The sequence below is a fragment of the Mus musculus genome, chromosome 3 (genome assembly GCF_000001635.26).
Source record: "Mus musculus strain C57BL/6J chromosome 3, GRCm38.p6 C57BL/6J".
Lineage (NCBI taxonomy): Eukaryota > Metazoa > Chordata > Mammalia > Rodentia > Muridae > Mus > Mus musculus.
Genome location: NC_000069.6, coordinates 63,887,997 through 63,901,572, shown reverse-complemented (window position 1 = coordinate 63,901,572; position 13,576 = coordinate 63,887,997). Strand labels below are relative to the sequence as shown.

The following is a 13,576-nucleotide window of genomic DNA, read 5'->3' as shown; positions in this document are numbered from 1 at the left end:
TCCTCTGAGGGGGACTCTCAACTTTTATTACTTACACAGGCAGATAGAGGCCTAATGAATCTGGTTAGTTTCAGGGACTTCCGGAGTTGTTATTCTTCTTGCTTTAGGAGTTTCCTAAGGATGGAATATATCAATCTCCCCTAGAAAAGAACTGTTACACAGCAGCAAGCAAAACACCAATACAAATAAGACAATAGAAATATTTCTAAAAGAAAGAAGGGGGTTATTACACATTCTTGTCCTTCTTTTCATGTATTTGGAATGTTGCATGGTTTCAAATTTTTAAACTTCAGTGTTACAGAAATAAACAGCACCATAACCAAGAATACATACAAAGACACTTGTCAAGAAGTTTGTGTCTGCGTTTATTTTAACCCCTGCGTCTGTGATCTTTCAGTTCCAGAAAGACAAACACAGGAGGCTAAAGGATGGATAACCATGACTGATGGAGAGTTTAATTATCTTGCCTCTTTCTTTTTTTCTTTCTATTCACCATGGTGATTACCACCAAAGAGAAACTCTAAACAGGCCTTTTTCTACACAAAGAAAAGCAATTTCGAGGCAAACAATGCTTGTCTTTTTTTCCTTTCTTCTGTATTATCTACCTATCTATCTATCTATCTATCTATCTATCTATCTATCTATTTGGTGCTGGCGATTTCAGGTTCTCAAAGCATACTTCACATTTACAACCTCAACCCTACTTAATTTCCTGTAAATTAGGTGTTTGCGATCTGGGTAAAGAAAAAAAGGGGGAGAGGACAAAGGAAGAAAGAAAAATTAGGAAATTAAATATTTTTCCTTATGAAGCCAAAAGACCTTGCAATTCCTTTTCTAAATTGAATTCTTCCTTGTAGTCTGTAACTAGTCTGGTTGCTTTTTTCTTTCTTTTTTTTCCAAGCGTCCAGGATAGCTTTCAGGATAAAGTTTCTTTTTGCCCATGATGCTTTGCCGTCACATTGTAATTGCCTCTGTTGAACTGAATAATACAAATGGGTTGTTTCTATGGTATCGGCTAGGCTAAGACGGATGAAAAGGTGAAATACTATATCTTGTGCTGAGAGGTCACTGAGCATCCCTCCTCCCACTCCCCCACTGTCAGTCAAAGAGGACTAGTGATCTCTCCAGCCTCAGACTCTCCTTTATTACTTCCTGAACAAATTCACTCATGGAAGAAAAAAAGACTTTTGTTTATGTTGTCACCAGGCCCAGACAACCCCTGCTAATTCCATGTTGCCATGCCAGAGCTCCTGACTTTCTTACTGGAGGGAAGTTTTACTTTGAATGGTACACGGAGGGTCTTGTCCTCAGTTCCTCCCAGTTAGGCTTTGAACTAACAATAGGACAGGTTGAATCAAGACTGATAAAAGCCAAGTCCTGGAATCTTGAAGCCGGATCACTCCGCAGCACGCTATTCCCTTTCTACTGTTAGTGCGCTCAGATCTCATCTTTACTCAGCTTTTGAACACTTGCTGGGTGCAAACGTTCCGCTGCCGCCTGTGTGCTCTTTAACAGCACATTAGCTTTTCCAGCCCGCTAGCGGGTGAACTGACAATTAACTGGCTTGTTAATTAATGCCAACGAGTGATATTTGGAAGAGACTGAGGGATAACAAAGCATCCTATAACCTGCACTCCCTGTTCCTCAATTTGATTTTACTCAAAATGGATAGTTGAAAATAACAGATGCTATATTTATTGGAAAGGGAGAAGGGGGGAGGGGGAAGGGGGAGGAAAGAAAGGATTAGTCGTTTGGTGTTTTATTTTTGAAGCGGTTCAAACTCTTGTAAGAACATTGCACAGTTCGCTTCCCCTGAACTCTCCAACTTTGTTCCAGCAGCGTCTTTAACCCGCTAGCCACCTAAACTGAAAATCTATCAGAGGTGTCCCTGGTCTTGGAATTCTTTGAAATTTGCTGCGAGGGAGGACAGAAGAAGATCTTTATTCCCAGGGGTTCTGGCCTATGCCTAGCAGTAGCATCTTCATAAGGGGTCCACGTCCAGTTCTTGGCTCCTGTTCCTCGATGGCGCTCCAGTCCACTCGCGCGCGCTCCAGTTCCGGATTTGCCCTGAGCTGAGGGTTAAGAGGGAGGGTGCTCCAATGTGAGCATGAGGATTTGAATGAGAAAGCAGGTTGTGGCGGCAGCGCTGGTCTTTACTTGGAGCTCCTCTGTTGGTTCTGTTGGCTGGTGTGTAGTGGTGCCCATCTTGGGCTGGGGGGCTGTTTTGGAGGAATTGGGGTTGGAGTCACACCGGGACACTAGCAGATCACTCCAGCATTTGGGAGGTTGAGCCGGTTACAAAAACTCCGAGGATCCTTCATCAGCGGGATACTCAGAGCTGAGCAGGTCAGTGCTTTGGAGGGGGTGGGGGTGGGGGACAGGGAGAGGGCCGGGAGCAGGAAGAGGAGCACCGGACTGCCTCTCCAGCGTTGCGCGAGCAGGTGCTCGAATTCTTTCTGGGCAATCTCAGCCGCGAGCACCGGGTTGTGGTGTGTGCCAGGGTGCCTCGGCCCAGGAACTGGACCACAGTAGCTCGTGAGCTCCTAATGGAGCGCGTGGGCTTTTGTGCCTGAGCAAGACCTTCCCTGCCCTGGTTGGTGGCAGAGGTCCAGCCACCGGGAGGGTCCCGCATCGCGGCGGAATGATCCCACAAGACCTCCCCTGGCTCTGGCCGCCTGGAAAGCAGTTCTGCGGTCCCAGAAGCGCGCCCTTAGTTGCCGGTGCGAGTCTTACTGTTCAAAAAGCTCCGGGCATTAGGTGCGAGAAGGATTTACTCCAACTGCCCTTTCCTAGCGACAAATCATGGGTTACCGAAGCGACGCCCGGGCTGTGAAGGTGTTCTCTGCGCCTGCGCGGGATACCATGGCAACAGTACCGGGTCGGAGACGCCACTTGAAGAGCAGAGCTGTTTTGCTTTGCTTCACTGTGGAGCCCAAGTCTTTCTCTAGACTTTTTGTTTGTTTGTTTGTTTGTAGCTTGGAATCAACTTACGATCTCATTTTTGTTTTTTAAGAGTTTAGCATTGAAGTGATAGCCAGAGGTATGAAATAAAAAATATATAACTTTTTTCTCTCTTCTGTCATCATTTTGATCATGGTAGAAAAATAATGCTGAGAAACTGCTCATTGGAGCATTCAAGTTACCTCCTTTTATCCTGTGAAAAGGAAGATATGAATAAGACTTTATTTCCTGGTGCGGCTTTTTTAAACAATTGTATTAAGCTTGGGTTTCCACAGTGTGCAGACGACATCGTAGCTCCTGTGTACTCTGCATACAACCTGTTTATAACGTACAGAACCTGATGCTCTCCAAATGAACTAGTGTGTTAAATGCCGGTGAAGGGAAGCAAAGGTTCTCTCTGTCAACAGAGACGTTGCTTTTTAAGATGTGGGTTGCTTACTGCTGGCATTATGATCTTGTTCAGAAAATGAATGTTTTAAGACGCATTATTGCAGACTAGTCTTTCTTAAGCCGTCTGTTGACGACTTAAAATTGTGTCTTGAAAAACCTCTTCCCGTCTTTTAAGTTTCATTTGTTTGCACCCAGGGGAGCATTTGGTAAGAGTACAAATCTCCAGCGGTTTCTAGTGGGTGCTATAACTTGTTGTTACTATGTTTTCTTAGACTGCATCCCTATTTCGCAGCGCGATCGAGAGCTACTTGCTATGTAAATAAACTGATTAGAATTCAGATCACTGTTAATAAAAGTTTAAAATGGAGTTGCTTTTCTTGGGACCAAGTAGGGCTTAAAATAACTTGAGTGAAGTAGCTTAAGGATTCTGCATCCTGGTTTTGAACACTATGCATTCCAGTAAGACGAGTGTTTATTTGTACCAGGAAGTTAAAGATGATTTCCTCTAGTGCCAACAGCAAGCTGTAGTCAAAGACACCAACATACTATTTTTCACATAGTCTGTAAATAACATCCAAGTTAAGTTTTCTCACCCATCCTTTTTCCCATCAGTGTCAACCTTGTGCAACTTGTGTAGCTATAATGTTAAAAAACAACAAAACAAACAAACTTTTTTCTCTTGAAAATTAGAAAAACTTTATTTTCAGGTTCAAGTCCTTTATGACCCTGTTTGGTGGCTTGTAACTGTCTCCAATTCCCTAATTCTCAGTGATGTGTGTTCTACTGGTTCCAGGAGGTAAACTGTGGTTTTAGCAGATCATGGAATAATGAGATTGGGAGTGCCTGGAGGAAGGCTGGGAAGGAGACAAAGGGAGGGGAGGTTGGGAGGCAGAGTGAGATTTATAGTGGCTTGTAATAAAACGAATTATCCTTGCTTCTGTTTCACATAGTTTCCACTTCATTGACTTCAAGTAAATTTGTTTTGAAAAAATTAGTCTCTTGTATAATTATAAGAGATAGAGTTATAAAAACAGAGGTGATAAAGGTGATTTGTGTTAGGATTCCTTAATATAAAGCACTGTGTGTGTGTGTGTGTGTATGTGTGTGTGCGCGTTGCTAGGGATTGAACCCAAGGCCCCACTTTTGCATGCTAGGAAAGCACCTTCTATCAGGCTATATGCCCTAGCTTTTGTGAAAATTCTTAGTGTTTTGTATTTAATTTATTCATTCAGTCAACAAATATTTATGGAGAGTTTATATGTAAGGCAAGATGAATAAATTCAGTTTCTTGGCTTCAGTGACTTAAGAGTTCTGGGTTCTGGAATAAATCTAATGCAGCCTCTGGTTTTCAGGGTGGCAATACTATCTTTGGTGGGTTTTTTTGTTTGTTTTTTCCTTTTTTTTCTTTTGTCCCCTAGTGCTGGAAACCAGACTCAACTTCTCACTTATGATATACAAGCATGCTACCACTAGCTGCACCTAAACTGAAGCCTTTGGTGTTCTTAAGAGAATTGTTAATTAATTTGGCCCTAATTAGATGCCTAGAATCAAATAAATGGTTAACATCTTATTAAAAACTGATTGCGCTTTTTTTTTTTTTTTTGCAATTTAGTTAAGTCTACCCTTTGTATGTGTGTATTTAACATTGACACGGCCCTCAAACTTGTAATCTTGGCAAGTGCAGTGCTTACTGTGGGAGAAACCAAGAAGCCTCAGCTCAGGTTTCCCAGGGGAAGCTAGGTGAGTACTTCTGCACCCCTTTGTTCTGGTTCCATGCGTCATGACACAATGAACCTGCTGCCAGCTTCCTTCGAAGAACAGAGTTGGGCTTCATGCTTGAATAATTATGACTATTACTTCTCTGAGGAGAAAAAAGCATAGATACAAAATTATGAATGGATGAAGGGAATATACCTGGAAAATTTAATTTTTAAAGTAGGGTAACATTTAGTGAGTCCAGACAGTGAAATCCCTATGTTCACTAGAAGAGCTCTACAAAATCTTGACCATGGTTGAGAGACATTTCTTCTTGCCATTTCTTAAACAGAAGGGTAGAGAGGATTCTGGTCCCTTTTTCTTCACCACTTCATGCATTCAATAATGATTATAAGATCAGAGATGTGCTGAGGAACGCCCCCCCCCCATTTGCTTATGGCCCTTTGTCTAGGAAAACCAGACTCAGCTGTGAATTGTGGACCAAGTGGTGCAGAACTCATTACTTTGAACAATGCCTTCCCTGCCTGCAAAGTGTGTTACCTCTTCTCCCTAGCAGGGGCTTATTCCAGACTAACTGTGTTCACAAGGAAAATCATTTAGACACAGTTCAGCAGGCACTTATTTGCTTGTCTTTGACACCCGTGACCATTTTTGTTTAGGGAGAAATCCAGTATTGCTGTGATAGGGTGTGCCAAATTGGAAGGGCACTTTAGGAAGCCCATGAAGAAGTTTACACAGCTTTTTGCTATTATCATCAAAGTTTCTGTCTTTTGTGCTTCAAAGTAGAAGAGGACAGGATGGGTAAAGAGGGGCAATAAAAAAAAATGTTTATGTCAAAGTTAAAAATGTTCTTTCCAGCTCCGCATTTTGGATACAGTAAGTTCTTGGGGCTTGCAGGCCTTACAGAGCAGAGAAAGATGACTCTACCATATGTGTTGCATACATTAGGAAGCTACTAAGTGATCTTAAATTCTTAAGGCTAATAAATGACCAGGGATGAAAGCACAGAGCTATTGATTTTTAATCTAGCCGTTTTGGAAATCTAGAGAAGCGTGGAATGCTCACTCGTGGACTTGCAGTTTATAGTCATATGAAGTCAGTTTAATTCCAGAAGCAAAATGGTTAAACAGTATCCATTTAATAGGCTTTTCATTTGAGAGTGAGTAGAACTGACCATGTATATGCTCTGATAATATATTTAGTTCCAAATATACATATCTATACATAATGAAAAGATGTTTTATTTATATAGATGAAAAAGAGTTCTTTAGCAAATGGGAATTTTCTAGTAGGTCTTGTCTAGTAAATAACTTAGAGTTATGGAAGAAATGAACTAGGCTTCTACTATATATCTCTTTACAACCCATAGTGATCCAAGGAGGTTACAGTTATCCCTCAGCGAGGTTACTTTCTTGCCTATGATGTACATAAGTTAGGAAGCGATTTGGAATTTGAGACCAAGTTTGTCCACCTCCATGTTATATCATGCAAGATATAACTCAGAACTGAAAGAACACATATATGCAAAACACAGTTGATCTTATTTTCAAAATCCACACTTCATGCAAAGTACAGCTATGAAGAAGTGTTCCTGTTCCCCAGCTGAGTAGAGAAGCTTCCTTCTGGCGGTTAGGGGGTCTGGTTCCAGAAAAACATTCAAGACTTTGTTTATAAACTGTGTTGGCTATTTGTTTAGAAGTGAGTAATGTTTAGGTTCTTTTCTTCAGAGCTCCTTACACATCAAAGCAGCCCACTTATCACTTCTGGTCTGTTGTCTTCTTGTGTTAGATCTGGGAGGACCAGTTACCAGCTTGAAGTCTTTTTCTGACATGTCAAGACAGAAATCTTGGTTTTATCTGAGACTACCTTCACCTATCTCTTTTTCCTTGAAATGTATCGTGCAACTTGCTTCAGGGATGGAGCAGATGAGGTTTTACTAAAATGCTTTACAAATTTGGGATTCTAATAACCTTGGCTGGTTGCTGAAAAGGCTTGAAGTCAAGCCCGAAGCTGGAGTTTTGGCAGTCCTAAAGCCTCTGCCGGAGCGCTGGAAAAGTGCGATCCGACTGCACGAAGCGGATTGCAGAGTCATTACTTTGTAAAGCATCTGCTCCCCTGGAAAAAACGGAGGCTCAGGAATGCCCATGCCCACAAAGCCCACTGGGACTAGTTGCAGCTGGATTGGGGCTCGAACCTAAGTCTGTAATAGTCTAGTGTCTTTGATAGCACTGCATACGGTTCTCCCTCTGTCTTCCTTCCCATTGTCTGGTTCTAGTTAGGTCCCAGCCTTTCACCTCCCCCTGGTATCAAATATTCCAGGATGATCTTGAACTCGGGGTTTAGCTGAAGATGGCTTTGGACTCATGATCCTCCTACCTTCTGAAAATTGGGGTTACAGTTGTCCACTTCAGTGCCTACCTTGAATTATTTTCTCTTTATTCTGTGGCTTTGTCTTCTGAAAAGAACTTAACTAACCTGTCTAGCTAGTCAGGAGCTAGGGCCCACCTGTCAAATTACGCTGGAAGTCTGCAAGATCCAGCTTAGTGCCGGTGTCCCTGAGTTACTGATTAACAAACCACAGACCTCATGGTTTCTTCTCACCAGTCTTTATTTCCGGTTGCTAGTCTACAAGAATCAAACATTCAAATTCAGCTCCCCACTTCCTTCTTCCCGCCTCTTGGACGTAGTAAAGAGGCCCGAGGACCTCAGAACAGATCTCCACAGAGTCTAATAAAATCTCTGCAAAATCACCCTTGGTGGAAACGTGGAAGGGTTGTCAGGGGCCAGAATCCTGGAACAGAAGTGAAGTGAGTTCATTTGCTGGTTATTGTGCACAAGTCAGTTCTCCAGACCATCTGCTTTCATTTGCCAACAGTTCGTCTTAACCGTCAGTGGGACGGGAGGTACTGAAAAGAAAATAAGTTTTCAAAAGAGATTTGCTTTGTAGACAAAGGTAATGTGTCCATATAAGGTATTAGTATTATTGGAATAGTTTTTTGATTTTGATTTCAATTTAAAGTTTATGGTTCCTTATAATATTAGAAGGTGGAAAGGGTGGGTAAAGGGAAAATATCTTTTCTTATATGCATATAAAATAGGTCTGGACAGAAACACAAGAGACTGTAGAGTGGCTTGCTGAGTGACAGAGCAGGAGAAAGTTATTCACTGTAAACCTTTTTGTGACTTTTGAATTTTTAAAGCTTTTGACTTTTAAAAAAATCCTTTGTTTTTCAATAATAAAGAACCTCCTAGTCCTAGATATAAGAGTCTGGGGAAGAAAATTTTTAAAAAGTGAAAAAAATGCTTATTCTTTTTGAAAAACTCATCAAAATTAATATTCAGTAATTTTGTTTGTTCTTGTTTTTGTTTTTGAGACAACGACTTTTATGTAGACCTGGGTGACTCACTATGTGGAAGCCCAGGCTGGCCTTAAATTTGTGGCAATCCTTCTGCCCCAGTCTTGGGATGATTTAGATTGCAGGCACACATCACCATACTGACCATATTTAGCAATTTTTAAAAACTACTGTACTCTAAGCTCTTGATACTGCCAAGGTTGGTTTGATTCTCTCTCTCTCTCCCTCTCTCTTCCCCTTTAAAAAATACATTTTCCTGTCTCACAAAGCTTGCCTATTGGCTGCAGTCAAACTCAGAAAACAGTGTTTATGCAGAAAGATTAGAAAGTCTCTTTTCTCCTCCTCCTCCTCCTTTTCTTTTTCTTTTTCTTTTTCCCCCTCCTCCTCTTCTTCTTCTTCCTCCTCCTCCTTTTTTTCTTCTTCTCCTCTTCCTACTTCTCTCCTCCTCTTCCTTCTCCTCCTCCTTCTTCTTCCCCCCTCCTCTTCCTTTTACTCCTCCTCCTTTTCTTCTTCTCCTCCCCCCCCTTCTCCCTCCTCCTCCTCCTCCTCCTCCTCCTTTTCTCACCCACCATGACTTTTCTCACTGTAGAAAGAAGCTCTTGGTCGATCCTGTATTTTCCTGAGCACTGTCTGAATGGGTGCCACAGAAATCTTTTCAAAAGCAAAAGAAAAAAATGTATACAAATGTTTTATTTTGAGCCACAGCTTTTCTTGATTTAAAATAGCTGGAAGCATTTGCTGTTTGCCGAGTGAATCATTAAGATACAGTGTTAGAAGAAAGTAAGGAGTAACTGTGTGCCTGCCTCCCTTTAGTTTGTCAGAAGAGAAAAAATGTGACATCTATTATTCAGTGTCCAAGTCTGAATCAAAGGCAGAAACTGTTCTGAGCAAGTCTCGAACATTCTCATGTCAGATTTGGCTCAGTATTTTTTCTCACAGAATTCTTCTCATTGCTATGTTAATTTTTACTCTCTGGGAAAGAACAGTGTTTTAATTTTGAGTAGATTGCATACTTTTATGGGAACAGATTATATGATTTTATATATATATATATATATATATACATATATATATATATGTATGTATATATGTATATATATACACACACACACACACACACACATATATATATACTTGACAGTGTCTTCCCAGTATAGATCAGGAAGGTTCTTGATCTCATGAGCCTCCTGCCTCAGCTTCCTGAGTTTTGGGATTTCAGGCCTTACCACAATACTCAGCTCTAAAAGGAAAACATTAAAGTGTTTTTAGTAGACATTTCTGTCTTGTAACTCTGTCTCTTGGCCCTTTAGCTGTTTCCTTCACAGAGCGATAACATCATTTATTTATTTTGTGTTTCTTCCAAAGATATAATTAATTCACTTATCTTTAGATTTTATTTGATGTGCACTAGTGTTTTAATTTTGCGTTCATATGTACAGAATATATGTGCCTGTGCCTGGTGCCCTTTGAGGTCAATAGAGCACACTGATTTTCCTCGGTTGTTTTAAACCAGCATGTGGGTACTAGGGATTGAAATTGGATCCTCTGCCAGAACAACAAATGTTTTTACCCTCTGTACCATCTCCCCAGCCCCACATAAAATATTTTATATCCTTTTGTGTGCAGATAGGCTGGCCTGTGCTAGTGTGCTTATACTCCTGGAACTTGAGAGGTGAAGCCAGAGGACTGTGACTTTAAGGCCACTTTGGACTACACTGGGAGATTCAGCTTCAGGGAAAAAAATTCAAATGTTAGCATAACAGACACACATTTTTTTTTTCTTCTTTTTTTTTTTTTTTTTTTTTTTTTTAGTGTTGCTAGGAAATGCACCCAAGGCCCCACACATGGTAGGCAAGTACACTACTATTGAGCTATATGCCCAGTCCTATTTTTGTGTGTCACACTTCTCATATATTTTGTTCTTCATCCCATATTAATTTATATACAGCCTTCTTATTGAAGGAACATTTACTCAGTGTGTGTGGTGTAAGTAAGGAGGAGTGTGTAGGGCAGAGGACACCTTGTGAAGCCAGTTAATTTGCCTGTGGTGCTGGGATTAAAGCTAAGTCCTCTGCCCAGTGCATTCATTGCTTTTATGTTACTACACAGTCCCCTTTCCTTTGAGCTTCCATAACTTTAGCCTTTCTAGAAAGATAAGTTTGGTAGTTGTGGTAGCTTGACTAGGAATGACTCCATAGGCTCAAATATTTGAATGCTTAGTTACCAGGAAGTAACACTATTTGAAAGGATTACAAGGATTAAGATGCCTTGTTGAAGGAAGTGTGTCACTGGGGCTGAGCTTTGAAGTTTCAGAAGCTCAAGCCAGTCCCAGAGTCTCTCTACATGAGGATCAGGATGTGGCTCTCAACGACTCCAGCACCATGCCTGATGCTGGGTTCCCTCACCAGTATGATAATGAACTCAGCATCTGAAACCATAAGCAAGCCCCCCCCCCCCCCCCCAGTGAAATGCTTTAGTTTATAAGAGTTGCCTTCATCCTGGTGTCTCCTTAGCAATAGAACTCAGACAGTAGTGCTAGGCTTCTTTAGACTTATTTGGAACTGGCTGAGGTCTCCCTCATCTCTGAAGGAAGTCTTTGTTGGATAAAGTATTCATGGTTGGTAGGATTTCTCCCATATACTCAGCTCTTCTAACTTATCATTTCATTCTCCTCAGAGCTCTAAGGTTTCAGCTGAGCTCTAAGGTTTCGGCTGCCAGACTTATTGACACTTCTACATACAATCCATTGATCGATTGATAGACTCCTTTCTTTTCCTGCTTGCAGGATTCTCTTTTTTTGTCTTTGACTTTTGATGTTTTGCTTACAATACATAATAGTATATATATGCTCTTATTGGTTGACTCTGATTAGAGACATTTGACTTTTGTCTACCTGGATATTATATTTGGAAAGTCTATGCTAATACTTCTTTTCCTTCCCCTCTCTCTCCCCCACCTTCCTTTCTTTGCAGACAGGGTCTTACTATGTTGCCCTACTTAGCCTGGCATTTATTATGTAGACCAGGATGGCCTCAAACGTAAAAGAGGGCCCCCACCCCTGCCTCGATGCCTGGATTAAAGGTGTGTACTGCCATACCTGGCTGTTACTTCCTTAAATAAGTTTTGGGGTTCTTTATCTCTATGATGTATCACTTTATGTCTGAATATTTACTCATTGGGTATTGTCCTGTCAATCAAGCTTTGTTTGTTTGTTTGTTTTTCTTAGACTTTATACCTCAATAAACCTGTCCCTGAGCCCTGAGTTTACAGATCACATATTCATATCTATCTATCTATCTATCTATCTATCTATCTATCTATCTATCTATCTATCTATCTGTGTATCTATCTATGTATCTATCTATATTGGCTTGATCACTTCTACTATTTTTTATTTAGTTTATTGTTTTTTTCAGTTCTTATATTTTATTATTTAAATAATTCAAATCTTCATTAAATTTCTCATTTTAGTCATTTATTATTTTCCTGGTATTGCTGAGTTATTTGCTTATATTTTCTTGAAGTTCACTTTTCACTGAGTTTCTGGGTTTCCTTATTAAGTAGTTCACAGGTCTCCACTTCTTTAGATTGATTATAGGTGTGAGCTTCTTCCTTTTTGTTTGTTTATTTCTTTTGTTCTGGTGATAGAGGCTTGCTTCCTTGATTGTTCTTTATGCTTATGGTCATACATTGGTATCTACATGTTTAGAGAACTTATTTTGCCTGTTAGAGACTCTGGGCAGGTTGTCTGGTGTGGTCTGGTATCTAGGTGTGCTTGCTTCTGGAGTCCTTCTCCAGGCTGATGTGGTACTGGTTGGTCAACAGGGCTGGTCATGCCTCAGGGTTGAAGCTAAAGCTCGGATTCAATGGGTTGGTCCTAGTGTTGGTTTGAGGCCCAGGTCCACAAGGATGGTCTTAGAGCTTAAGTCCCTAGGAATCAGTATGAGCATTGGAACAGCATAAACCTACTATTACTGGGGTCCATCCAGAGCTTGTTGGGGTCATTCTTCCAGGCTTGTTAATTGTATGAAGCAAAATTCACTTGGTACTTCAGAGTCTGGGGTGTGGAAGCTTGTTTGACATCAGAGTAGTATCTGGGGCTCAGTCTGTGTCATTGGCACAGAATTTGAAATCATAGGCCCTTCTCAGATGTAAAAGTTAGTGGCAGAGACGAAGTCTAGTGCTTGTTTCCTTTATCTTCACTTCAGTAGAGGGTGTCTCCATTCTCTGCTGCCTAGGGTTTGAAGAAAAGATGACATCACTAATGTGAAACTTCTTCCTATCCTCCTTACCTTACGTTTTTGTTGCTGTGAAGAGACACCATGACCATGGCAACTTTTATAAAGGAAAGCATTTAGTTGGGGCTGGCTTACCGTTTAGAGGTTCAGTCTATTATTTTCATGGAGGGAAGCATGGCAGCATGCAGGTAGACATAGTGCTGGAGAGGTAGCTGAGAGTTCTATGTCTAGATTGAAAAGGCAGCAGAAAGAGACAGAGACACTGGGCCTGCTTAAGTCCTAGAAACGTCAAAGCCCACCTTCAGTGACACACTTCCTCCAAAGACACCACACCTAAACCAACAAGGCCACACCTTCTAATAAATTGTGCCACTCCTTAAGAGCCTTTAGGGAACACTTTCATTCAAATTGCCACACTCTTGAATGTGGCTTCTCTTATTTCTGTGCTATACTCAGGTGCTACAATCTTTCATGTGGCTTAAGTCTTGGGGAGTTATTTGCATGCATTAATAGTTGTTCAAGTTGATTTATTTGTGGTTAGGTGTATATCATCAGAAAGCCAAAGTCACTATCTTAAAAACCCACATACGGGTGTGTGTGTGTGTGTGTGTGTGTGTGTGTGTGTGTGTGTGTGTGTAGAGGTTAGAGGTTGACATTTACTGTCTTCTATTACTCTGCAGCTTAATTTTTGAGACAAGGCCTCTCCTTGAACCTATAATTCACTAGTGGCTATACGGGCTGGCCAGTGAGCTCCAGGGATGCATGTGCCTCTGCCTCCTTCAAGTACTAAGGCTACAAATGCTGTGCTACCACACCCAGTGTTCTTATAATGGTCCTAGAGCTCTGAACTCAGACTCCTTTGCTCTGTATACACTTGACTAACTGAACCATCTCCATAGCCTCTATCCCACCGTC

At 41.1% G+C, this 13,576-nt stretch overlaps 1 protein-coding gene across 19 annotated transcripts in view; it reads left to right on the top strand.

The window, feature by feature from the left end:
• Positions 1 to 2,069: 2,069 nt before the first annotated feature.
• The window catches only part of Plch1 (phospholipase C, eta 1), a 203,305-nt gene continuing 191,798 nt past the window's right edge, over positions 2,070 to 13,576 (top strand). For 8 of the 19 annotated variants that reach the window (XM_006501533.4, XM_017319595.2, XM_006501535.4 and 5 more), the window contains exon 1: positions 2,072 to 2,346. The gene's annotated coding sequence lies outside the window, so the exon portion shown is untranslated. Of the gene's footprint in view, positions 2,347 to 4,963; positions 5,092 to 6,265; positions 7,875 to 11,485; positions 11,505 to 13,576 lie in introns of those variants that run through there. The other 11 variants (XM_030252633.1, XM_017319600.2, XM_017319601.2 and 8 more) reach the window with 5 other exon arrangements.